The sequence below is a fragment of the Dipteris shenzhenensis genome, chromosome 8 (assembly GCF_047967505.1).
Source record: "Dipteris shenzhenensis isolate YYH24624 ecotype China chromosome 8, Dip_SZ_1.0, whole genome shotgun sequence".
Lineage (NCBI taxonomy): Eukaryota > Viridiplantae > Streptophyta > Polypodiopsida > Gleicheniales > Dipteridaceae > Dipteris > Dipteris shenzhenensis.
Genome location: NC_141603.1, coordinates 28,613,288 through 28,639,796, shown reverse-complemented (window position 1 = coordinate 28,639,796; position 26,509 = coordinate 28,613,288). Strand labels below are relative to the sequence as shown.

Here is a 26,509-nt window from a genome sequence, read left to right as displayed (position 1 = left end):
GGCCGTCCTCTCAGGGAGGTCCAACGGGATCCAAGGGAGTGGTTCTAGCTAGCACGAGTAAGGCATTCAGACACGATAGAGGAGGTGCTGCCCTTCTCCTACACCACTCATATTGGTTGTCGTCTTCAGTTGGAGGCAGCTGACGGTACACCTTCGTGAAAGAGCAACAGGCTCCCCATGAGGTCATCTCACGTTTTTTGTCTCGTTTATGATCCAGCCTTAGATCGCCGGAGGATAGTCTTTGGGAGACGGTAGCTAGCATCACTGCCTATAATCTCACTGTAGCTTTGTTACGCTCTAGCCGAGGTAGCATGACCTCGGAAGAATCAGTCGACATTCCCGTTAAAGGATCTACTCTGTAATATATGTGTTTGCGCTTCATGTAAATGATCGGGAGGCATTTAATGTCAAGGTCCTAGGTGAGGGCTGATAGCACCAGACTAGGTAGATCTAAGACCAAGGGCCTAGTGCAAAGATGTGCCTAGGGGCAAGGAATTTAATGCATCCCAAGAGAGGGGTGAAATGTTGCATTAGGAAGGCCCTATAGTGATGACATGTGGCATCTAGATCTATCTAGGGAATTGGGGGCTTGCTGAGGCTAGTGAGAGAAGAGAAGAAGATGATTCATGTGAAAATTTGGTAACGTAGATCTCTGTCTGCTTGTTAGCCTGAGTGAGATTTGGCTGGGAGGTGATTAATGGTGCTACTCCCGTGATCTTCAAGAGGGGAAGTAGAAATAGTGCTTTACATTTGGTATCAGAGCGTAAGGTAAGGGTAGGGCTCGTTGGGTTGTGACGGACGCAGGCGGTGAAGCTGGGTTGGAGCGGAAGGTTCCTGGATGATCCTTCGACAGCGGTACTTGGTGGTTGACCAGATCGATAGGAAGCCCGTGAGGCGCTGACGGATAATTGGCCTACGCCAAGAGGAGCGTAGGGCCTTGAAAAGGGTAGACGAGTCTAAAGGCTGCGCAATTACAGACCAGCGTCGAGGGAGATCCAAAGTGGCTGACGATGCCGTGATCGATGGCGCTCCCGTAAGGCGAGGCATTCGATCAATTACGTGATTGATAATGAGCCTGGAGCGTAGCTGGAATGATAGAGCGGGAATTCGTCACGGTGTCAGAGGTGACGCAGTGCAGGTTGACTACCCGTGGTCTACGAAGGACTTAAATTAACGAACTGTTGGGCCTGGGATAGCGTGGTGGTTCGACGGTCGACGGGGGAAAAAACCAGACGGGGGCTTCTGAATTGTGGCTGGAACTAGAGGGTTGCCGTGACGACGGACAGCAACAGTTCGGGGGCGGGAGACCATGGGGTCCGAAATACCCGACGAAATAAGAGAAGGATGCCTATCATTTAGTAGCTCGTGACTGCGTCAGATTAATACAGATCCCGCTAGCTAGCGCTTTGTTTGCATCGGAGCTACATCGGGCGTTTGGTATCTTTAACGAGGAGAAATCAGGAAGCACCTTTTTTCGATACAGTTTTATATATATAGTCCTGTTATTCCTATATTGTGAAAAGGAACGTTCAAAGTATTGTATATTTTGGGAGTTTAGTGTGCAGGAGAAAGAAGAAAACAAACCATTTTCCGTCGTGAACCTATGGAGACAGAAGGGCAGAATTCGAGGGTGAATCCTAGTGAGTCTAGAGTACAGTCTACACAACAGATGTCACATCATGCAGCACCTACTTTGATCGGTAGGATTTCGATATTAGAAGATGCTTTACAGCAGATTATGAACCAGCAGCTTCAAGTGAATGCTGGTCAAAATGAGATTAGGGAGATGGTACAAGCCTTGTCGGCTAGACCGTCTAGAATTGATAAGGGCAAAGCTCCAGTAGAGCCAGAGCCCAGTAGCCATTCATTAGAGCGCGCAAGGGTCAAAGTGCCTAATATCGCTAATTATAGACCGGAGAAGTACGCTGGTCGGATGACCGAGCGCAGCTCTGATGTGATCGAGGTTTGGTTACACAAGTGGGAAGAAGCCTTCGCCATTTGTGAAATTAGATCTGATCTAAAGAAAATCCGTGAGGCCACACACCTATTTATTGAGGCAGCGGATAGATGGTGGATAAAGCAACAGAAGGATCAAGTTGCTCCTACCACCTGGGAAGGGTTTAAAGCTGAATTTAAAAAACACTTTCTCCCACCTGATGAAGAGTCCCGAGCTTGGGATGCTTATAGAAATCTTCGTCAGAGGAGTCTGTCGGTGGCAGAGTACACCGACAAATTCAGGGAATGTGTCATGAAAATAACAGACCCTCTCCCTATGTCGGTTCAGTTAAAAGACTATATCTATGGACTGAACGACAAAATCAAAATGGAAGTTCGGGCTAAATATGTGACTACATTAGATGAATCTATTGCAGTAGCCCTGAACTATGAGGATGCCAGGGGCAGATCTGGTGGATTTGTGCAGGTTGGGACTCAGTATGAGTACCCGAAAAAAGAGGGAGTTCAGAGGAAATGGATTTCAAAGACAAGTGTCTCGCAGCCAAGTGGTCAAACCAAGCAGGTGAAGCCGGTTGAGGGACCAGTAAAAACAAGTACCACCGTTGGGGTGAAAAGGAAAATAACTCTAATGGCAGCCCGGGCTTGGTCAAAGTCCTCGTTGACCCCTGAACAAAAAGAGAAAGCTAGAAAAGAAGGATTGTGCTTCGGCTGCCTTCAGCGACATCAGTGGAAGGATTGTCCACTGAATAAAGACCGTCGCACGGCTAATATGATAATATCTGAATGCGACGTGGAAATGCAGGAGAGTCCCAATGCGGAACATATGCAGATGCAACTGGCGGGACCTTCTCAGAGGTTAGTACCTTGTTTGTTATGTGTATCTGTTGCTAAGTTAGTGACGAGTGCACCTGATAACATCCTATCTAAGCCCGCAGCAACGGGGTATACGGCCTTTAATGATACGGAGTTAATTAAAATGAAAGGGCAAGTGGCCAATCATGATGTCATTGTGTTGTTTGACTCGGCGTCAACTCACAATGTGATTAACTCCAAGCTCGTGAAGAGGCTGAAATTAAAGACAAGTCCATCTGACTATGCGTATACAGTCAGGATGGCAGATGGAAGTTCAACTGAAGTATGGGACCAAAGGGTTACCCAGTTGGAGCTTCGGATTCAGGACTATGTTGAGAAGCTTGATTTTGAAATGACCAAGCTTGCTCATGCAGATATAGCCCTGGGTATGGCGTGGCATTCTAGGAAGAATCCAGCCATTGATTGGAAAAAGCACGTATATCAATTCAAGATGAATGATGTGCTTTATGTCTTGCGAGGTGAAAAAGATATACCTCAGGGACCGTTGGTTTCCGTGATGGAAATCCGAAAAGCTCAGGAAGAGTTTTTATTCCTTTGCATAGCATCGATAGAGCCGGTTGATGATTCTTCGGCTAGCACTGATGTTGCGCAAAGTGGTGAGATGGACAAGCTGGCTAATCTTATAACAGAGGAGTTCTCTGAATGTTTTAGGGATGAACTACCTTATGGGTTACCTCCAGAGCGGAAAGTTCAACATAAGATTGAACTGATCCCGGGGGCAGAACCTGTAAATAGACCTCCCTATAGAATGAGTTTTGCTGAACAGGCGGAGGTGCGTAGACAACTGGAAGAATACCTCAAGTTGGGGTAGATTCAACCAAGTTTCTCACCTTTTGCTTCGCCAGTGATATTAAAGAATAAAAAGGATGATACGTTTCGCCTCTGTATAGATTACAGAGCATTGAATAATATCACTGTTAAGCACAGGTATCCGATGGCTCGGATTGATGATTTGCTAGATGCATTACATGGAGCCGTGATTTTTAGCAAGATAGATCTGAAGTGTGGCTACCATCAAATCCGGATTAGAGCCGAGGATGTGCATAAAACCGCTTTTAGGAGTAGGTTTGGTCATTATGAGTTTTTGGTAATGCCCTTCGGACTTACCAATGCTCCAGCGACCTTCGTCATGCTTATGAACGATTTACTACGTCCGTATATCGGAAAGTTTGTAGTACATTTTATTGACGATATCCTGATATTCAGTAAAAGTATTACTGAGCATCGTGAACACTTAAGAGTAGTGTTCAGTACTTTGAGGAAAGCCAGTCTTTATGTGAATAAAAAGAAAACTATACTGTGTATGGTTAGGCTTGAATATTTAGGGTTCATAATTACTCCACAGGGGGTAGAAATGGATCCGAAGAAAGTGGCTGCGATACTAACTTAGCCAATCCCTCATAGTCTGACCGCGTTGCGATCATTCTTGGGATTTGTCCAGTTTTATAGAAGGCATATCAAAGGATATTCCGGAATAGTATCGCCATTGACTGATCTGACCTCAGATAAAGTACCTTTTATTTGGGGACAGAATCAACAAGAAAGTTTTAACACCATAAAACAAGCTGTGGTCACAGGACCGGTGTTAAAAATAGTTGATCCCCAGAAACCGTTGTTCCTAGAAACCGATGCAAGTGGCATTGCGGTAGGAGCAGTTCTCCTTCAAGAGGGAAGGCCAGTAGCCTTTCAAAGCAAGAAGCTTTCTCCCTCTCAAAGGAATTGGCCAACTCATGAATTGGAGTTGTATTGCTGTTATCCATGCTTTGAAAACATGGAGGCATTATTTGTATGGTTCAGAGTTTTATGTGGATGTAGATCATGATACTCTGAAACCATTTTGTAAACAGCCTGACTTGAGGGGCCACCAAGCTAGGTGGGCAGAGCTCATGCAGGAGTTTAATCTAACGATTCGGTACCGAAGAGGAAAAGACAATAAGGTTGCTGATGCGTTGTCTCGCATTATGCACAACCTGAGTTTCACGGTATTAGAGAGTGCTCTAATGACCGAGATAAGAGAAACTCAAAAAGTGGACGAGTTTGTCCAGAGCTTATGGCCTAAAGCTCATGTGTTAAAACCCGGGGAAAATGAAAAGGATGACCTGGCATCCAGAAAAGGCCAAACTTATGCAAGATATACCATAAGGGATGGCATGCTGAAAAGAAATGGCAAGGTTGTAGTACCTAGTCAGAATGATCTCAGGCAGAGAGTCATTCGACAATGCCATGATAGCCCGTGTGCGGGACATCCAGGAGTCGAGAAGACATATGATCTCGTGAAGCGAGATTTCTTTTGGCCAAAGATGAAAAAGCATATTCATGAATATGTGACACGGTGTTTCTCGTGTCAGGTAAGCAAGGCCGAGCGGGTAAAGCCACCCGGACTTTTACAGCCCTTGGAAATACCACTAAATAAGTGGGAGAGCATTTCCATGGACTTTATAGTAGGGCTGCCTACGACACAAGGAGGGTATGATTCTATCCTTGTGGTGGTTGATCGTCTAACCAAGATGGCTCACTTCATTCCGACTAGAGAGTCTGTTAGTGCCCCGCAAGTAGCGGATTTGTTCATTAGACATATATTTCGTCTGCATGGATTGCCTAGATCCATAGTGTCAGACAGAGATGTCAGATTTACCGGTCATTTTTGGACAGCGGTATTTGAGACACTAAGGACTGAGTTGGGAATGAGTAGTGGGGATCATCCTGAGACGGATGGTCAGACGGAGAGAGTCAACCAGACTTTAGAGGATATGCTGAGGGCATATGTGTCATTGAGGCAACATACGTGGGACAAGTGGTTGCCATTGTTGGAGTTTGCCTACAATGATTGAAAGCATTCATCTACCGGGTTCAGTCCGTTTGAGCTGAACTATGGTTATAGACCAGTCAATCCAACTATACTTGGAGTACCTCAGAAAGTGCATAGTGCCGCAAACTTTGTAGTTCAGATCCGGGAGATGCTAGCACTTGCGAGAGCTAATATCCGCCAGGCTATGGATAGAGCCAAGGTGTATGCGGATGAAAACCGGTCTATAAGGGTATTTAAGGAAGGAGAAAAAGTTTTTCTCAGAGTTCCTTCGCACTCGAAGTCGTTGACTTCAGGAGAGTGTGCTAAGTTATCACCTCGATACTGTGAGCCGTGGTTAATTCTAAAGAGAATAGGCAGTGTAGCCTATAAATTAGAATTGCCACAGGGGTGTAAGGTGCACCCGGTTTTTCATGTTTCGCGCTTAAAGAAATTTTTACATACAGGTGACTCACTAATCGAAGGTGTGGTTTTGTTTCAGGAGATAGAGGATATTGCAAGGCGCAAGCCAACAAGAATCCTGGACCGAGGAACAATGCAAATACGAAATCAGAAGATACCCACGGTGTTGGTTGCATGGCATGGTCAGCCTCTATCCGAAGCTACATGGGAATCCGTATATCAGTTGCGGAGAGTGTTCCCAGATTTTATCATCGAGGATGCTGATGTCTGAAGAGGGAAGGAATGTTACGCTCTAGCCGAGGTAGCATGACCTCGGAAGAATCAGTCGACATTTCCCTTAAAGGATCTATCTCTGTAATATATGTGTTTGCGCTTCATGTAAATGATCGGGAGGGATTTAATGTCAAGGTCCTAGGTGAGGGCTGATAGCACCAGACTAGGTAGATCTAAGACCAAGGGCCTAGTGCAAAGATGTGCCTAGGGGCAAGGAATTTAATGCATCCCAAGAGAGGGGTGAAATGTTGCATTAGGAAGGCCCTATAGTGATGACATGTGGCATCTAGATCTATCTAGGGAATTGGGGGCTTGAGAGAAGAGAAGAAGATGATTCATGTGAAAATTTGGTAACGTAGATCTCTGTCTGCTTGTTAGCCTGAGTGAGATTTGACTGGGAGGTGATTAATGGTGCTACTCCCGTGATCTTCAAGAGGGGAAGTAGAAATAGTGCTTTACAAGCTTGGTGATGGGAGGCCATCACGTCTCTCTGTCAACCACTCTCGTTGCCATATGGCAAGACATTATCTATAAGCTCTATGCCGTCTAGGAGCGCAGGACTCCAAGACTGAGAGTGACTGCCAAAAGGTAGGGGCTTTCTGCAAGGCTTGGCCTGCATGCATTTTCTACACTTGTACCAGGCAAGGCATTTGCTGGATGTACAAACCCCCACCCTGACTCTTAGCCCCCATTCCGGAAATTCCCTGGGTTCTTTGGAAACAGACTAGTTTCTTTACGACAGATAGTTTTTGTTTGTACCTACCATTATTAACTCCTTTCAGAAGCTGATTTGTATGGTGTTTTTCAAGCATCATAGAAGTTTCTTTTCTCTTTTTAAAAAAAGGGGGAAAAAGTTCGTCCAATGAGATCATTTGTATCATAGCATCACCATACTCAACCAATGCTACTAGAAGCATGGGGTGTGCTAGAAATGGACTGGAAAGTAACACTCTTATGATCCTCAATCCAAAGCTTGTGCAAGTAGGAGTTGCTTTTTTATCTAGACCCTTGTCTTGGGCATTTTCTACCTCCTTGGGAGTCACATCAACAATCTCAAGGGCATGCACAAACTCATGGGCCAAATGTTGAATGGTGTGTAACCTGGATGATAGCCAAGGCCCAACCTAAAATGATACTCCTTAGGTCAGGAAGAAAAAGCAAAATCAGTTAAAAGATGCTTAGATATACATGGCAAATTTTATTACATGCATTAACCTCTAAGATAGCTCACTAAATCCAAGCATCGCTCTCTCAGCTTTGAAAATTAATATTGTAGCAGCCAAATCACCCCAAAACAAACTTCATCTTGAAAGATGTGAAAATTGTTACCTTCACACTGACATAGCTTACCTATCCCCTTCCCAATTCCCACCTAGCTAAAGACATCATGAGGCAATGCACCATACATCATCTAAGCAGCATTCATATTTATCAAAGGTTCTCAACGATGTGTTTCACATCTGTTTCAATTTCAAGGGATACCAACTTTAATCCACATCATTGTGGCAATGCTACCAAAGTGAAAAGGGATTCAACCCAAAGACAAAAAAATAAACATTGGCTATACACAATGGGAGCCCCAACTTATCTTATAAATAAAAGACCCATCCAATCCCCAAACATATCCATCATATCTAGAAACTGCACTTAGTTCAGAATCATCTATGGAATCTCATTTTCAATGCCAGCAGGCATGCCACCCAGGAAGTTTATTTTCACATTCTTAATCACCATGCAATCAATGTGCTTCTAGATGCTACAATGACTCTGATTCTGAGATTTAAGCTGAAACAGATACAATTCAAATGGTCGAGCCTAAAATAGAAGCAAAGTTTGAAAAGGCTTCGACTCTATATCTCTGTACCTCTTTGGAGGCAAGCATTGGTCCCGTACTTATCCCAACCACTACACGTTCAGTGGCTAAGCCTGCAGCTGCCTAATCAAATCAAGAAAATTATCATGAATGTCTCACCCAGACTAAACTCTCATCAAGACACCAACAATTAAAAAAAACTATACTGTTTCTTAATCCTCAACTCTTACACATCTGTATAAATTAGAAGCTTAACTTGCTATGTTATAGACTTGGACAATACTGTTACGAATCAGAGCCTTAGATTTCCCCATTGGTAAAGCATGTTCAGTTATGGTTTCTCCATTCGTGAAGCATGTCCAGTTATGGTACAGCAGGTTGACACTCCAATGATTCACGAACAAAACAAATATGGGAGAAAATTCAATGTAAGGACTTGTATATTCTCACAATAACATTTATAAAAGTTAAAAAGCCCAAAAAAAACTGACCTACCTTTAAAAGGATCCTATGACTTTCATGTAGATGGTCAAAAGTGCCCCCAAGAACAACAGCTCTATAAGAATTTGGTGGAGAGCAATGTTCTACACAATCTGGGAGACATACTAGACCATCCCTACCATCACAGATGGCACTCATTGCCACTTTCTAAGCATCACTTTTGATACCTGCAGAATTGGCAAACTGCAATACAAAATCCATGTTGTAAGCATTCTAAAAACAAAATATGAAGACTCGTGAAGCAATAAAGAAAAGAATACAAGCTATCTTACACATCAATTGCCATACCAAAACTTATAACATAATTTACAACAAATGATCAACCAGCCCTTTCTTCGACTTCAGAGTTTAATTATCTCTACATTGATAAAGCGATGAAAATTTGACGAAGCAATGAAATACGCAAACTAGGAATCTGACAAATCAACTGCCATTTAACATACCAAAGTATGCAACGAGTAAAACTACTATATACTTGATTTCATTGCAGCATAGCATTGCCTTTTCAGGATCTCTTAAAGATATGAGAAAAAAAATTACAAACCTGACAAGCACACTATGAGGTGCATGCTATGTCTATAATTAGTTACAAATGTAGAGCAAACGCTTTCTTGGACTTCATAAACTATAGGAATGAACAATGTAACTTACAAATCTAATGAGCCATCTCCATTACACATAACAGAATATAACAAATGAAACGAACTGTTCTATATACCTCAAAATGAGCCATCTCCATTACACAACAAATGAAATGAACTGTTCTATATACCTCAAAATTCATAAGACATCAACGTAAAAGTACAGAAACTTGCTTTTAGAAGGATTGAAGGCCAATATTATGTCTGAAACTCAAATAGCCACGCTCCAATTAGCATCTTGGTGCCTAGACTATTGCTGAACCATATATGAGAAGACATCCAAGGCTATCCAAGGAATAAATTTATCTGACAAATCATGGCAGGTATATCTATCAACTACGCTGATAGGGTTTCCAAAATAAAAGGCAAGCCGTCATGGCTGCACAGTCAAGCCCTGCCAAGTTCAACTGTGCATACAAGACAATCGTTCCATGAGCTGCCTGCAAAAACACAAGACCCATGTGCTTCTCTCTTTCAGGACGATGACAAACGGAAGCTTTATATGGACTGCTTTGATGCATTCGTGAGGGTGGAAGAGAGGGTACAAATGCTGCATAAATGTCGCTCTTTGCACCACAATCTGTATCTGGGATCACATCCCCATAGCAACCAGAGAGGACCACGATAAATGATGCATGCCTTCAGTGGCACACTTGCAAAAATGCCACAGTAGATTCATCTTCCCGAGCCTCGCTCTAATCGACAGCCAGTTGTGAAGAGCTTTTCAAAGCAAAAACCTACTGCCACCAAAATGGCAGTGCTTCCATATATCCCAAAACCTCTTCATAGATTCCAATTGGAGCTCAGCCCTTCAAGCACTTCTAGACCACCTTGGCTTGTAGACTACCTTTCTTAACATTCCACAACTGTTCCCAAAAGCACACACCCTTCCCTTGATGGCCCCTTGATCTAGGCATGCATGGCCTAGCCCAATCAAATGTTCTCCTTCAGACTATCTTGTGGCCCTTCCTACCCTTCTATATCTGAGCTCCTTCCGAGTGGAAGCAACTCCATACACTAAGTCAGGCCCACACACCTTCAACTTATCATACCAATCCATGTATCTTCAGGGTCCAATACCTGACCTTATCCCTTCTTCCAGAAACCAATTAGTAATCTCCATCTAGGGAACACTTATGCTGTCTTGCACTGGCAGTGCTTCACATAAAATGTCCTAGGTCTTGGCCCATAAGACCCTCAATAGCTTCTCCACTTCGAACAATGGCTCTTACCAGGTTGACGCTACATGTGTAGTCACAATAGAGAGGACATGGTGAATGATAAGCCAAGGCATGCTAGAGTCCGAATTTCTCCTTGAGCTTCTCAAGGAACCATTCATATCTTTGCCTCAGATTAAGCCCCCAACCCAGGGGAGCACGCAAATACCTAACTACCTCTCCCCTTCCAATCCATTGCACACTGGGATCCCGGGTTTAGTGCTAGAATGGGTCCACAAGAATGGGTCCACAAGGCAAAAATATTTGAGCAACTACAAATTGAGCCATATACATCACAGAAGGGTCAAAGAGGCTCTGCATTTCACCCTAATCGACAATGGACATGGCCATAATACCATCAACAAACAGCTACAAAACGAATTGTTTCCTTGAGGAAACACCCTTAAACCCTCAATGCAGCCTTCCTCCACCCCATTATTGAACAACTCGATCAAGGGCATCGCACCTGAAGAGGAGCCAATGGTCAACCTTGGTTGATAGAACGCTTTAAGCCATGCTAGAGTCCGAATTTCTCCTTGAGCTTCTTGAGGAACCATTCATATCTTTGCCTCAGATTTAGCCCCCAACCCAAGGGAGCACGCAAATACCTAACTACCTCTCCCCTTCCAATCCATTGCACACTGGGATCCCGGGTTTAGTGCTAGAATGGGTCCACAAGGAAAAAATCTTTGAGCAACTACAAATGGAGCCATATACATCACAGAAGGGTCAAAGAGGCTCTGCATTTCACCCTAATCGACAATGGACATGGCCATAATACCATCAACAAACAGCTACAAAACGAATTATTTCCTTGAGGAAACACCCTTAAACCCTCAATGCAGCCTTCCTCCACCCCATTATTGAACAACTCGATCAAGGGCATCGCACATGAAGAGGAGCCAATGGTCAACCTTTGTTGATAGAACGCTTTAAGACATGCTAGAGTCCGAATTTCTCCTTGGGCTTCTCGAGGAACCATTCATCTTTGCCTCAGATTAAGCCCCCAACCCAGGGGAGCACGCAAATACCTACCTCCCTCTCCCCTTCCAATCCATTGCACACTGGGATCCCGGGTTTAGTGCTAGAATGGGTCCACAAGGCAAAAATCTTTGAGCAACTACAAATTGAGCCATATACATCACAGAAGGGTCAAAGAGGCTCTGCATTTCATGATACCATCAACAAACAGCTACAAAACGAATTGTTTCCTTGAGAAAACACCCTTAAACCCTAAATGCAGCCTTCCTCCACCCCATTATTGAACAACTCGATCAAGGGCATTGCACCTGAAGAGGAGCCAATGGTCAACCTTGGTTGATAGAACGCTTTAAGCCAAACTACCTGACTACACCCCAGTCCAGATACAGCATAGATGAGGCATCGGCAAATAAGGCCTTTGCCATCTTGGAGAAGGCATCCTCGAAATCCCTTACTTCTAGCACTCGACAATGTAATCCCATCTAATCCTCTCATAACCTTTATCTAGGCTAAGGCCAAACAACACACACTTTTGCCCGAAACTACAAACAAAGTCAAGGGTATTCTAAAAGTTTTTCCTTCCTTTAATGAAGCCATTTCGTTCTCTATCCATAATATGAAGAGTCAACACTTTGGCAATGATCTTGTAGGACCTGTTTAGCATCATGATAGGTCTTTACCACTTCATTGAGGAATCGGAGAATACTACTTGGTTCTAACTATCTCCCTCCAAAATTATAATTCCGCCACTCTAACCTTTTACAACTTCACTTTTACTAGTCAATCCAAGTGTTGGCCAACACAAACTGACTATTCCATAGCCAGATTTTCCAACCCAACTGGTCGAACCGTGTTTGAACGCACAGACGAAAGAACTGACCGACCATCGACAAACAAACAATCAATCCAAATTGAACACTTATCGGGAGCTTTCTTCTAATGTCCTGACTGTAATTCCTCAATTCTTATTATACTGCTCGATTTTCACACACCACTCCGTAGCTGGAACTTCCAACAATCTCTTACGATCCTTTGTACCTTAAACCAACTACGTATTACTGACCAACCCGTAGCAATTACACCCACGAACGACACAATGGGTTAATTTATTTTATGCATGATTATCCCAACACAGCCATTAGGAGAAAGGGCCTCTTGCAAAGAAACACCTGATTTAAGGATTAGAAAACGGAAGGCCTGGGAATTAAGAAGAGGAGGGTTTTGAAACTCTTATGATGGGCGAGATTTCCATCCACTTTACCTCTGTTCATTTTGGTAAACATGGCCATTGGATCATCCAAGGACATCAAATGTTGAGGCTTTACAATAATTCAAGTTAATCCTAGCCCTTGAGAGTGGCACTCTCCCCTTGTATCTGTGTACCATATGTAGGATCTTTGGAGTGATCCAACAGTCCAAATCTGAGGTACACTTGCTTGTGGCACCCACCTCCACATTGAGTAAATACTTTTAGTGGTCACCTGCTATGTCCGTTGGATCTAGGATAGAGTAATAGGCATAGCATGTGAGCCCTTGGATAGAGAAGTTAGATCTAGCAATAACAAATAGGCACATCACACAATACGCAGAGATCTAGCATGTCGCGCGAAGCATTGGACCAAAAATTAGAAGCCATGTGGAGTAGTAGTTGCCTGCATCATTAAATGGTTTACTTCATGGCATGTAAGCTCCTAGATAAAGAGTTTGGTCTAAGAGTGAGGGTAGGTGCCTCACCTATGCCCGTGAATGGGAGTATGATCAAAAAATGGAAAAGGTGCTTCATGTGCACCATTAGATTCACTAGGATGGATGATCCAATGGATCACAAGCCCTATCATTATTCACCAGTAGATCAAATGCTAATGCATCTATACCATCCAAATTTATGTGACATGTCCCACATATCTTAAATAATTTCCCTAATGTCTGAATACACGTCTGAATACACGGTATAACCACAACAGACCACAAATGTGCAATATCATATTCGACAACCCAAACAAAAACCACTACACACTTCACACAAAGACAACAATCACGTATGCATCAATCATTTCTATGCTAGTGATCAACTACTTTGCCAAATCCCAATGTAATGATTGATTGCATCAACATCATACAATTCCTAATAGCAATAGCCTTTGATACATTTTTATGCTAGTGATCAACTGCTTTACGAAATCCCAATGTAATGATTCATTGTGTAATGAATCACATAATGATTCATTGTATCAACATCATACAATTCCTAATAGCAATAGCCTTTGATACCACAATTGGAATTGATACCAAAACCATTACAACTAGAAATAAGAGCTGAATTTCCAATACTGTGTACTCACTAACACCAACGATGACTAAATGAACTCAGTGTTGAAATAATCATGGTTTGTAGAACACTTCCTAGAGGTTAAGGGTGAGTGTGCACATGGTTCTGATGGAATATCCATTATGGAAGCTAGTAATGCAATTCAATTGCTTAAGAGAGTCAAGGATCAATAGAAGATGAAACATTCAAACTTAAAGAAAACACATCAAGATTTGCAAATAGCGTGGGAGGATAACATGAGGTTGATCAATGAGGATAAGATGTTGACGGGTAAAAATGGACTCCAATAACATGTGGAAACTTAGAAGCAGGAGGTACTCTGTCATGCCCATAAGTTACAAGAGAGACTAGAGCATAGAAATAACATGATGCCTAAAATTCAAACATGGCTGTCTGACATAAGAAATGTTTTTAAATGCAGCCGGTAGAAGTTACTCAAAACAATGCAAAGCTGGTTGTAGAGAACACGTTGCTTATGCATATACTTGAAGCATTGTCTACTGTGTCAAGTCATAGATTAGGGACATGGCAAATGATGATTGTGTGTATATGATGTCATGTTTGTGAATAATAATGACGTGGAGGATATGCAGCAATGGTTGTGTGCACATATGTAGAACATGTGGCAAAAATTAAAATTAAGGTTGTTTCATTTGCATTACAAACCATTTGGATTATTTCTTTGAGAGCAAGAATAACCTACAGAAACATCTATTGTAAAGCAAGATTGAGAAGCTATAGACCAATAAATATATGAATTGAAAGCCAGCATGCACATTGGTTCTGAAGCTAAAGTTCTGGAACTTGAGTTGTCCAAAAAAGGAGCAATCAAGACTACAACAGTTAACTACATAGATTAGGAGATGCATGATTTTCTAACTCAATAGAAAAATTATCAAGATATAATGTCTAATCTTTTTGAGAACTTAAAATTTTTACTAACACTGAAGATATCATTTCTTTCCAAGATGTTTTAGAAGGTGTCCAAAGCATAAGATCAAAGACAAATGTGCATGATGTAGTAGTATTGCCCGTGAATTTTGATGATGTTCGTAAATAGATATTAGTAGCCATTCTTGAAAATAGAAAAGCCAGCTCCACTCAAAGATGTAAAAAATGAATTAAATGCAATCTTTGACAAGTTATTTGAAGATAGACAAGGAATTGGGAGATAATGCTGATGCATAGTTAATTGAAAATTTGTCTATTTTTAAGCTGGTGTATTATGAAGAACCCAGAAATGCTTACATGGAGACACAGATTTAACTAGAGAACTTGGAAAAGAGGTGCAACAAAATGAGAAAGCTTAAGGAGGCATATACCACCATCTACCAGCAATACAAATAAAAAATGAATGAGATGCACTCCCAAAAGATAATCGTCTCCAAGCTTGAACTCCAATTGCTAATGCACAACAATAAGGCATTGGAAGACAATAGCAATGAACCCCACTACAATGCACAATGGTGGTGTACCAAGAGCTTGTGGCTGCTCTACAAGTGGAAGATCACCTCAACACACGCGTGCTTATCCAATGGAAGCAACTCCAAAATCAAGATCATATATGCTCATCCAACAATCAAATCGGAATGTTCCATAGGGACCAAAACCCTGCGCATAATTTGCCAAGGCTTGTCCGAAGATGAGAAAAATATCTTTTGCATGTCTACACATGCCGGGTTTATAGCACTCAGGATGGATGCTTTCATTGCATATGTATGCCTCATGGGTAGTCTTCCCCTCAAGGTTATTGTAGGTTTGTTGCCATTGCTACAAAGGCCATCACTATTATTTGCAAGGCGCGACATAACCGACATCCCACCCATGCAGTTGATGATCCCATCGCACCAGCAAAAAGAAGTGTCGGAAGATGACAGGGCCTATCTCACATCCAACTTCCCATATCTAACCACTCTTTTTGCCAACCTCATAACCTCACTTACCCTTGCTGCTACCAGCTTGCTGCTATTGTTGGAGATATATTGGTTGCAGTTGTGCACCAAGCTATAGCATCTCGTGGGGCAATTCCTCAATCCCGACCTCCAGAATAGGTATTTCTTTTAAGGCATCTGCACTTATCAATGTGATAGTAGGAGAAGTTGGCGATGGCTCCCATACTGGTGAGAAGGGTATGTCCAACTCCTCAATTGGTTTTGGTGACTGGGGCATAGTCATTTCTCTTTCTTGTAGTTCTTTTTTTATGATTATAGCCAATAAGTGTGGAATTTTACATTTTTGGCCTGATGAACCATCTAGTTTCTTTGTAAAGAAGATGACTAAGTGATGGACCCATTCTTGTTTTAGCTTCCTACTCAGCAAAACAAATGTGTGGAGTGGAAGGGATTGATTCTTGCTGCACTTAACCCCTAGGATTGTGGATAGGAATTGTGCTGCTTCCTTGAGGCGATGGTTAAGGATTGTATGAAGCAATATGCTGTCCCTATGGAACAGTGTGCCCTTGGTGAGGAGAGACTGTACTTCGAGAAACTTTGCATTGGTAGGCCGTGTAGGGTATTTGGCACCGTGTGTTGGCAGTGAGAAAGCCCTTTGAATGACTGTACTGTCGAGGATAATGTTTAGTGGGCTTTGATTTACAGTGATTGTACCGTACTTGCCAACTGGAGTGGTAAGAATGGAGAAATTCCCTGATGTATGTGGTCATTGTAGGACTGTCCTCCAAGGATTTTAGGCTCTCATGCAAACTACCTAGACCCCTTTGCTTTAAGTAAGATGTTGCTTCCTGGGAAAGAGCATAAGTCGATGTGGGTGGCCAAACAAGTTCCAGTGATTGGGCCCCGTCAATGGCTGTGTAGGCCGGTGGTGACTGGGGTGGCATTTGTTCTTCTTGGTCATGCATCGAATCCTCTTTGGAGCTATCGCTCTGGACCACAAATGCTTGTGGTCGCCGTGGTTGAGAGGATGTAGATGGCTGCGAACTCTGGAGGGGGTCTCGTGGTTGAGTCGGTGGGCTCTTTCTGCGCATCCTCTTTAGTGGCAGCATCTTTTTTGAACATGCATCCATGTGCATGTGGTGTACCATTGATCATTAGATTGGTTGGCATGCAAGTATGACCTTTCTATGTGTGTGAGAGAGATCTTATTTTTATACATGTTTTAGAGTGTGGAATGAAAGTGTGTGGCACCATTATTCATGCAATCATCTATGTGTCTAAGCGAAAGCATGTGAGTGCACGTGACCTAGTAGCTAGGTAGGGACTAACTATATGCTTTTTTTTGTTGCTGGGATTTTCATAGGGCAGCTAGAACTCAGACATCACTTTTGAGCCCTAGGTTAAAATCAATTGATGCTACCTATATGTGCAAAGATGTACATATGCAAGTGAGTGCTCATGATACAATCTAATCCTAACTAAGGAAGACTTGGTTTCCCAAATCTTCGTTTTTATCGGGGATGGCTTGCGTGTTGATGTAGTAACGCTTCAGTCGGCTCCCATTTATTATTGTGTTGAATTGGACTCCATCCAATGTTTCTAGTAGTACAGCTCCGATGGGATTCAATGCGTGAGCCTAAATAGAACTTGGAAAAAGACAATTAGAAGGGTGAGAGACCCACAAAAGGTTGTTGGTTCATGTGTTGGCTACAGCTGACAGTAATTTGTAGAGTTGAAGGGCATGAGTCACGAGACATCAATTTCATATCATTTTGTTGTTTGCTTTTAATGAGTACACATCTTTAGAATTGTGATCATCTTTTTACAATGAGTTGGTTATTTCTATTAGTTTTGTTTCATGTCTATGGAATATTCATTTATCAGATGTATTACTATGCTCATCAAGCGCAATATTTGAATATGCTTTTATTTCACTTGAGTGATTAATTGGTGTTATTAAGGCCATCAAAAGCACAAATGATTGTCAACTAGTTAGCTTAATGGATAGAGTTAATGCAAAATAGGGTTGCCACGATGCTTGGTGAGTGTGTATTTAGTAGTTGGTGGTGCACATCCAGCTTGAGTTAGTCTATTCAGATAGAATTTCATGAACGTGATCCTCAATTATTTGGATACTTAGTTTGATGTGACAATGGGGGATTGGTAGGTTTTTAATGTAGGCATGTTTAAAGTCTTGATTGTCATTGATTCAATTTTGACAACAAGCTATTTAGGTCCTATCGTCTAGTCTTAGAAGTTATTCCCATTACTGCCATGAGAGTTTTGTCCATAGACTTTTGTCAATGGGCTCTATGTAACCATAAGTCTTGGGTGGTCACTCTCTAAAGAACCATGTAACATTGGAGAGCTTGGAGGTGTACTATTAAAAACCCTAGATACAACGTATGTTGAAGAGGTAATTTAATCCCATATCTACAAATTTTGCAAGGATAAAAAGTACCCTGTTTTCTATACAAACTTATAACTTTAAAAAATCAATTAAAAACCCCCATCTATTAATACATTTTGACAAATGGCACAAAGGAGATATGCTAGGATTGCAATTTACCAAGAACAAATTTCCCTAGAAGAACAATAATTTTAAGTGAAGAGGTGGCTTTCCTAACCTAGTTTACTCTACTCCTCCAAACTGGCACACTATCATGAGATGGCCATAAGGAGACCACACTTTCTAAATTGATTCAATAATGTGATGGCCAATTGGTTCCATCAAATTCTTAAGAGAGCATCTATGAAGTGGTTTTCCAAACTTGTGTGCAAGCCCTTAAAATCATCTAAGCATATGAACAATTTACAAGTCAACCAATCTAGCATTGTTGGAAAGCATCAGATGGACTTCCCTTAATGTCCCATGTTTATTTCAGTTTGTTGGGAGAGTTAATTTGTATTTGTATAAAGTACCAACATTCCCACACTTACTCTAGCCGTAAGTTTTTGTTCATGTTGAATTATCACAAAGGCTAGATTTGGCTTTGTTGTATCTTGCCTTCCAAGTCCAATGAGTTAGGGAAGCATTGAAGTAGATATAGGGGTGCCTCTTGAGCTTTAGGCCGGTGCATGCTTGCCACTTGGCATGATGGCTGAGTTGGGGGCATAATCTCCCTAAAGAGATGTAAGAGTGACCTTAAGTTGGATGAGTGTGTGAGGGTGGCTATGAGTGCTACAAGTGGTGATGAGGGAAGCACCTTGAAAGAGGTGGCCACTAAAGTTGTGGAGTTGAGCCAAAGAATCGAGGAAATCGCCATTGAATCACTTTCATATATGGAGGCTTTGGCCAAAAATCTCCAAGCTAGCCTTACCCCCTTGGAGGATGGGGAAGCGAAGAAAATCCTGCAAGAAAAGGTGCACATAGTGGGAGGGAAGTGGGATCAAAAGGATGGTATAAAGCGGGGGAGAGACACTCCTCACCCTGTGAACTACAGCTTGAAGATGTCAGGCCTAAACGAAAATTCCTCTCCAAGGGAAGTACCTACTTTTCTTCACACGTAGGCTACCCTCCTTGGAGGAGTTCCAGCAATTCCTGGTCTTAAATGTGATATACCTGCCTCTACGTATGTGGCGAGGTTCATTGGCAAGGGTTTATTTTTTGTGTGGTTTGTCTGAGGGGCACTCCACAACAATAACACATTGAGAAGGTCTTATGTCTTTGTAGGTGCTTCGATGCTGGTTACTCCTTGGAGCACCTCATTCTTGGTGGATGAACTTTTGTAATGATGATTGCCCAATGTGGATGGATTTCCCCAATCTCCCACCTTGGTTGGAAGATTCACTTGAAAGAATGGCAACGACACTTGGAAAGCTTTTGCTCATTCCATAATCGGTGAGATCCCCGGTTGTGTGGATCCTTTGGAATTGAGTGCATCTAGTTTTGGATTACATTGAGGTCAAATTTCTAGGAGGTTTATCACTAGCACAACAAGTCAGGTTTGGTCCATTTCCTGACTTCTGTTTCATTAGACATGCTATTTTGCAAAGGAGTTCCCAGAGAGACCGTTGAATATTGTGTTGGCCTATGAGGGGAAGGACCTAGCCTATGGAGCCACACTCAAAGGAAGATTCACCAACTCTCACAAGCGACATGTTGGCAATCCTACTGAATCCAATCGCCATAAGTGTAGGGGATCATGTGAGCCCACTGAAGAGGTGAGTGGGATAAAAGAGGTGCATCATGGCAAGGAGTAAGAACACATGAGATATAGAAATGAGTGTTCTATTGATTGTGAGAGAGGTGACTCTCATAGGCACCTTCCCTACATCAGTGGTAATCAGCCCCTACATCAGTGGGATTGGCCTAAATCAAAGGAACCTCCCATGTGGGGGCCTTTGGCTTACATCATCACTTAGTTCACACTCTAGACACATCATAGCGATGTGCCTCTACAACACAGGCACACACACACACACACACACACACACACACACACACACACACACACACACACACACACACACACACACACACACACACACACACACACACACACACACACACACACACACGTGACTCCCCTAGATGCACACATGCACCATAGAGCAAGCCCTTGACCATAGTTATCCCAACACCGACAATTCATCGAGCCTTGGAAGGTTATGGGAAAAAAAGGCAAGGCAAAGGTGGTGGATAATGGTAAGGAGCCAAGCCCAAGGGCTCAAACTATGGAGGAGGTTCTGGCCGGAGTGGATATGGGTGGCAAAAATGTAGACCCTAAATCCTCTTCTCTCGAATGGACTAAGGTCCCAGTTGGTGATATGCACAAAGATGAAGACATGCCAGAGGAGGATCACAGGAAATGTCTCTTGGAAGAGAAAGTCCAGGAGGATTTGGCTAGGCCCGAAGGCTCGGATCTCACAAGTAGACCGTCATCTTAGCACACATCTAAAAGGATTGAGGCGACGGCTGGGATTGGCATGGGAAAAGATAAGAGAGGCAATTTCTTCAGGGATGCCTGCAAAGTTCTTGCATAGTAGTCGTAGCATGGGGTGGGTAGTAGTGGTTCGAGTGTCCCTCTTATGTCTTGGAACATCAGAGGTTGGTGTGATAGGAGTAAACAAAAAGGATGTCTTTCAATCATTAAGAAATGGGGACCTCAAGTTGTGTTGCTACAACAATTGAAATGTGAACCGAATGATGGTTGGTGGTATGAATGCCAAAGAATGGGCTTCAAGGTGTTTGCTAATTGCCTACAATGAGGGAAGGGCAAAACGACAGTGTTGGTGCATAGGGATTTGTTTTTGAAGGACCTGTTTAGGGATGATGAAGGTTGTATCATTGTTGTGTCAACAACCAAAGATGGTTTGAAGTTCCAAGTGGCTTCCGTGTATGTCCCTCACATGCCACATGATAGAGCAAATTGCAATCGCTTGGTGAGGTGCCTAGAGGGAGAGCATTGATTAGCAAAAGTGGATTAGAACTTCACCAAAAGGGAGATGGATAGGACGCACCCAATGACATAGGTATCAGGAGTGGAACACAAATCCTGGGAAGAGTTGAGACTGAACAAGAGCCTAATTGAGTGTTTGGACTAGACCCTAAAGGCTTAATAGGGTTCTCTTGGTCGAACCACTAAAAAGGTGATGATTAAAGGGCTGCCAGGCTGGACAGGATCTATGCCTCTGAGGAAGGATGGTGGTTGTGTGGCTCTATGTATGGTGAACTTGTCTTGTGCACGAGTCTATCCAATCATGTGCCAGTAGTATGGTCCTTTGGTGTGACCATGGGTGACGACTCGTAGGTTGACAGACATCCCCTTCAAATTTAAGAAATACCATCTAGCCTCCAAAAAACATTGAAAATAAATGAAATAGTTATGGTTTGACCATAGGGCCAATGACATAGACCCTTATGTTACCATTCGCCTCATACATGTTAGAGCCAGGGACAGTTCATCATTGATAGAGGGAAGGAAGGGGTTGCCTTAGTGCTGGCAAGGAAATCAATTAGGGAGGCTATGGCAAAGGCCTCGGCTGACCCGATCCTTCCAACCTTAATGGTTGTAAGTTGAATCTACCATGCAAGTGAGGGAACGTGAGGAGGTAGAGTAGGCAAGGGCCAAGTGTAGACAACATTCGTTGTCAGTAGGTAACTACCTATCCAAGTTCTCATCTTGTGATGTGCAATCAGGAAAGAGGCCTCATCAAAAGAGTGCTCAATAGGGAAGGACACTTTGTGTTTTGGCATGTGGTAGACACCTTTAGATAGGAACTTAACTCCATAGGAGCTCCATAGGTAGGGAGGAGGCCATTCAGGATGAGCATTGGCATAACCAAATGGAAGAGCTACTCTCAACAGGCTGGGAAGCATGATCTCCGAGTATCAGCACGTGGTCCTGGCCAGGCCATTCACAATGAAAGAGCTTGGGAAGCCTTGAACTCCATGGAGAATGATAGAGCACCGGGTCCAGATGGCTTCCTAGCAGAGTACTACAAAGAATTCTAGGATGTCATGGGCAACGACATGAGAGATATGGCCAACATAGCTATGACAAGAGGATTCCTGTTTGTCAATGTGAATGCAGGACTGGTCAAACTATTTCTAAAGCATCAATCGTGGGATAAGGTTGGTGACTGGCATATGCTGAACAGTACCTATTAATTAATTACCAAGGCCCTTGCACTAAGGATCAAAGATTTTTGCATGTAGATCATAGACCACAGGAGCAGTGGATGGGATGTGACATTTTTGACAACAACCTAAACATCTCTCTAGATTTGGATTATACTATCAACATGGGTCAAAAGGTAATACTCTTCGGGTTTGATCTAGATAAGGCCTATGATAGAGTTAGGTGGGACATTATCCTTACTGTGTTGGAAAGGATGGGGTTCAATTTGGGGTTCATGAGAATGGTTGCTACACTCTATAGCAATGCTTCTACAATTCTATGTCTCAACGGGGGGGTAGTGGGCATATATGGGCGTTTGATTCAACAAGGCTGTTCCCTAGTGCAGTTGCTTTTTGCGATCTAGACAATGCCATCGATAAATCAAATCAAAGCTTTCTATATTGATGGGGAGGACAGGGGGCCAACTAAGGTCCCAGCTTTTCTCGGTGGAAGAATAGGAAAGTGTAAGTAATGTAATGGGTGTTCTCAACAAGTTCTGCATAACTTCAGGGTCCCAACGTAGTTTGACAAAGACATTTGTACTGAGGACGAATTATTCTCCGCCTCGGAGTGACTAAAGGCAACAAAAGTTCAAATTATTCCGAGAGGTGAAGTGGTCAAATACCTAGGACCCCCCTTGGGCAAGTTAACAGTGTGATAGAGATTTAACTGGTTCATGGAAAGGATCAAAGGGAAATTGAAAGCATGGCATGGTCTCTAGTTAAGTTAGAGTGCTAGGATTTTATTGATTCAGCATGTTCTGTCTGCTACAATGGCTTCTTATGGGGTGACAGTTTGGAACTTCTCCAAATTGAATTGGTTGTGATTTGAGCATCTGCTACCTTCTTTGGTCTGGGTCGAGTATAGGAGCAAGAAAAAGCTTCACCATATCCCCTGGGAGCCACTCAAAGTACTAAAGTCTCAATGCAGGCTAGGCTTACTGGTCGTGAGGCTCCACAATCAATCGTTGAATATCTACAAATGCTTACCCTACCTATCTCATGGATGATCCCCTTGGATGGTAATTGTTAAGGCCTTCATCGAGAAGGGTATGGGCAAGGGTGTTGGTTCGTGGATTGATATCTCTTAATACAATCGTCTGGTGTTTGGCTTCCCCTTAAGGGTGTTCTACTCTGACTTAGCCTTAGGGTTAGTGTGGCGACCTGGAAAGAGGGGGCCAGCCTCCTATCATGGAAAGGCCATCAGGGGTTAAAAGGGGACTCCAACCTACATGAATCCATTTGGTGGAGCAAGCCTATTTGGTGATGAACCATTTGGACTCCATGATGTGGCTAGGGCTCACAGTTTATATCGAAAAGGGTTGAGGAGGTGGTCGGATCTATTGGATGTGAGCTCGGCAGATTGGCTAATGGTAGAGCAAGCAGGAGAGAGGCTGGTGATGAGTGCGAGAGAAAAGGATCTTATGCAAGTGGTTCTTGACCATATTCCTAAGTCTTGGCCAACCAATATTGTCAAATCTTCGTTCTAGAATGAGGATCAACGGGTCGTGGTGGGTATAAGACTTGCCTCAAAAAATTTCGACCAAAGTGATCTATTAGTGGTGCATGCTGCAAGGTTCATCGATCCTCCTCGACCTAAATAAGAAATGGGAACTCAAAAGGGGTCAGGCTTGGTGGCACCAGAGGCTGAGGACTATTTGGAAGAGCTACGTGAAAGGGAAGCCTCGCTTTCTTAGTGCATCATTGGTTCCCTATCCAAGGTAAAGTGTCGAAGCACCTATGGGTTTCACCGGTGTGCCTGTTGTGTAACAAGTCGGTTAAATTCGACATCCATTTGATGCCGTATTGCCCGATCTCCGACAAAGTCTGGCCAAAGATAGAGAGGGCAATTCGTGAATTGGGGATTTTTCGCCAGAGGACAATTTGTGAATTGGGGAACATGACGAAGCTCTTTATTGGATCGAGGCTGGTGCTGCCAGGGGAGGATGTGCACCTTCCATCATCCTTAGCAGACTATTGACCCTATATCCGAGCAGTCACGATTGCATTACGAAAATTTCATAACAACTTGGGGGTGGGCTTTAGGGAGGCTGCCATATCTATGCATGTAAAGGGTATCTTGAGGGATCTTGGCTGGGTCCTCGCGCTAAGAGACCCAAGCGAGACCAAAAATCTTCTTGTAATAGAGACCCATCTTTGGCTGTAGTTAGCTATTTTTGGAAAATAAAAGTTCTTGTAAGGAAAAAAAAGCATTCCCACACTTTGTGCTTTATTTGAATTGGTTTTTGGCCTTCATTTATGAGTTAATAGTTGTTACACTAGGGTCTCCTTTAAGGCAAGAGTCTCTATTTAATGCATGCATTTTAGACTATCTGTCATACTATTTTTGTTTATATTAGGCTAGTTCTGCAGGCGGCTTGAGGCCCCAATTTAATGCAATTTCCACTGAGGTAGTCACGTGTAGGACTCTGCTCTTGACCTTCATTAATGGCTAAGTTTTTAGCAGTGCCTTCCAGGCAACGCTATACTTATAGATTTGTTAAAAAGTGTTCCGCACAGTTTGTTGCCAAGTGGGCCCCTTCTATTTTGGTTCTCTCTCTGTCTCACACACACACACTCACTCACACACACTTTCTTTTTTTTAGAACTCTCTCTCTCTCTCTCACACACACACACTTTGCAAATCTCTTTGCATTTGCAAGCGGTTGCATCGTCCATTCATCTTGGCAATCATTGGCATGTGAGAGAACTTAAGGTACTCCTCAAGAGTAGGAGTTAAGGCACTCCTAAGGAGTACTTGTACTCGCTTGTTTTTAAAACCTTTATAAATTTATGGCCAAGTTAAAGGTTTTAAATTCCATCTATATAAGGCACTGAAATTTCGATTTGCCAAATTGGGGGCTTTCTGTCAGTAAGCGTAGTGCGAGCGTGATTTTCACGCGTGATTAGGATCCTTGGGAAATGACATGCAATCTTTCGACTATTGTTCACGTGCAAGTGAGCCACAAAGTGGACCTTGGGCGTGAGGCTGAGCTTGGCGCACCAAATCGTCAATGGATTCGTTTTGCGGGTTCATGGGTCGCCTTGATGAAGCTTGACTCTGCTGAGCACTCCATTTCCATTTCTGCTCATCGAGCCTCAATACATGACGCTCTCAATCTTTGCATTGTTGCAGCCTAGAGTTCAAGTTTTCGCACCCCTTCCTTTGATTCTACGCGCGGGACCGGAGTCAGTATCGTCTGCGTGTCCGTCATGGACTCGCAACACTCAGATAACCTTAAAGACGTCGACATGATCACCACAGTGCTTCATGACGAAATTGTGGTTCTTGCACACAAAGGTGGTCACCGAGAGCCTGTGTCATCTGTCACAGAGAGGATGATGGTAGACAAATTACATCCCTACCCTCTTTCAATGCCTGAGCCCAGTGAGATGAACTTGGAACCGGAACTTGGAACCGTTGCACGACCGTTCTCTTCAGACGAGCATGAGTGGAGAGGAATCGTCCTACACGAATAGCATGCGCATTGTCACGGACCATACCTAGTCCGATCGTGGAGGGAAGCGTTTTGCCAAGAAGCTTCCAGAGGACAGTAAGTTCAAGCAAAATGAGATGGATGACGTTCAAGGCGGTTCGCAGGACACCTTCAGGCAACAGACGCCAGCAAAGAGCGGGCTCGATCAAGTGATCCACCGTCCCTCAGAAATGAAAGAAGGCCAGGCACAATCTCAAAGTATGCTAGGATGCCGGTCTGATGAGGGCATTGAGTCTGTGGTTGACCAGCACGAGAAGATGCTGAACGAAGACAGCGAGAAAAGTCACCGGGCCGTTTTGCCGGGAGGGCACGAGATGAGGAAAGAGGGTCAAATAGAACACATCCTGATAAATGATTTGCAGGATTTGAAAGAACAAAATGGCAAGTTCTGGACTCTAATTTCCCAGCAATGCCAGTTAGAACGTTGGTCCTGCCAGAAGGACGCAGAATGGGCAGTTCAACGCTGTGAACAGCACTACCAGCAGCAAGTGCACCATCAGTATATTTACGTGCAACGGCTGGAGCAGTGCAATAAGGCCTTAACACAGCAAATCGAGAAGTTCGAGCTCCTTAACGCCCAGCAAACTGCAGTGGCGCAGAAGGAAGGAGAACGGGCAGTTCAACGCTGTGAACAGCACTACCAGCAGCAACCGCACCATCAGTATATTTACGTGCAACGGCTGGAGCAGTGCAATAAGGCCTTAAC

The 26,509-nt window shown here is 43.2% G+C and overlaps 1 protein-coding gene and 1 long non-coding RNA gene across 3 annotated transcripts in view; one reads left to right on the top strand and one right to left on the bottom strand.

Annotated features, from left to right (window-relative positions):
* Window positions 1–24,843, top strand: part of LOC147899347 (uncharacterized) — a 196,126-nt gene extending 171,283 nt beyond the window's left edge. The window contains exon 2 of the mRNA XM_087378432.1: window positions 24,827–24,843. The gene's annotated coding sequence lies outside the window, so the exon portion shown is untranslated. The remainder of the gene's footprint in view (window positions 1–24,826) is intronic.
* On the bottom strand, window positions 7,895–12,809 carry LOC147899348 (uncharacterized). Of its 2 annotated transcripts, none has more exons than XR_015541372.1 (3): window positions 12,725–12,809; window positions 8,619–8,807; window positions 7,895–8,246 (listed from the first exon to the last, which is right to left on the bottom strand). It is a non-coding gene; the product is annotated as an uncharacterized LOC147899348 (long non-coding RNA). The 2 variants fall into 2 exon arrangements; XR_015541371.1 differs by having other exon boundaries at window positions 12,633–12,768.
* Window positions 24,844–26,509: the final 1,666 nt, after the last annotated feature.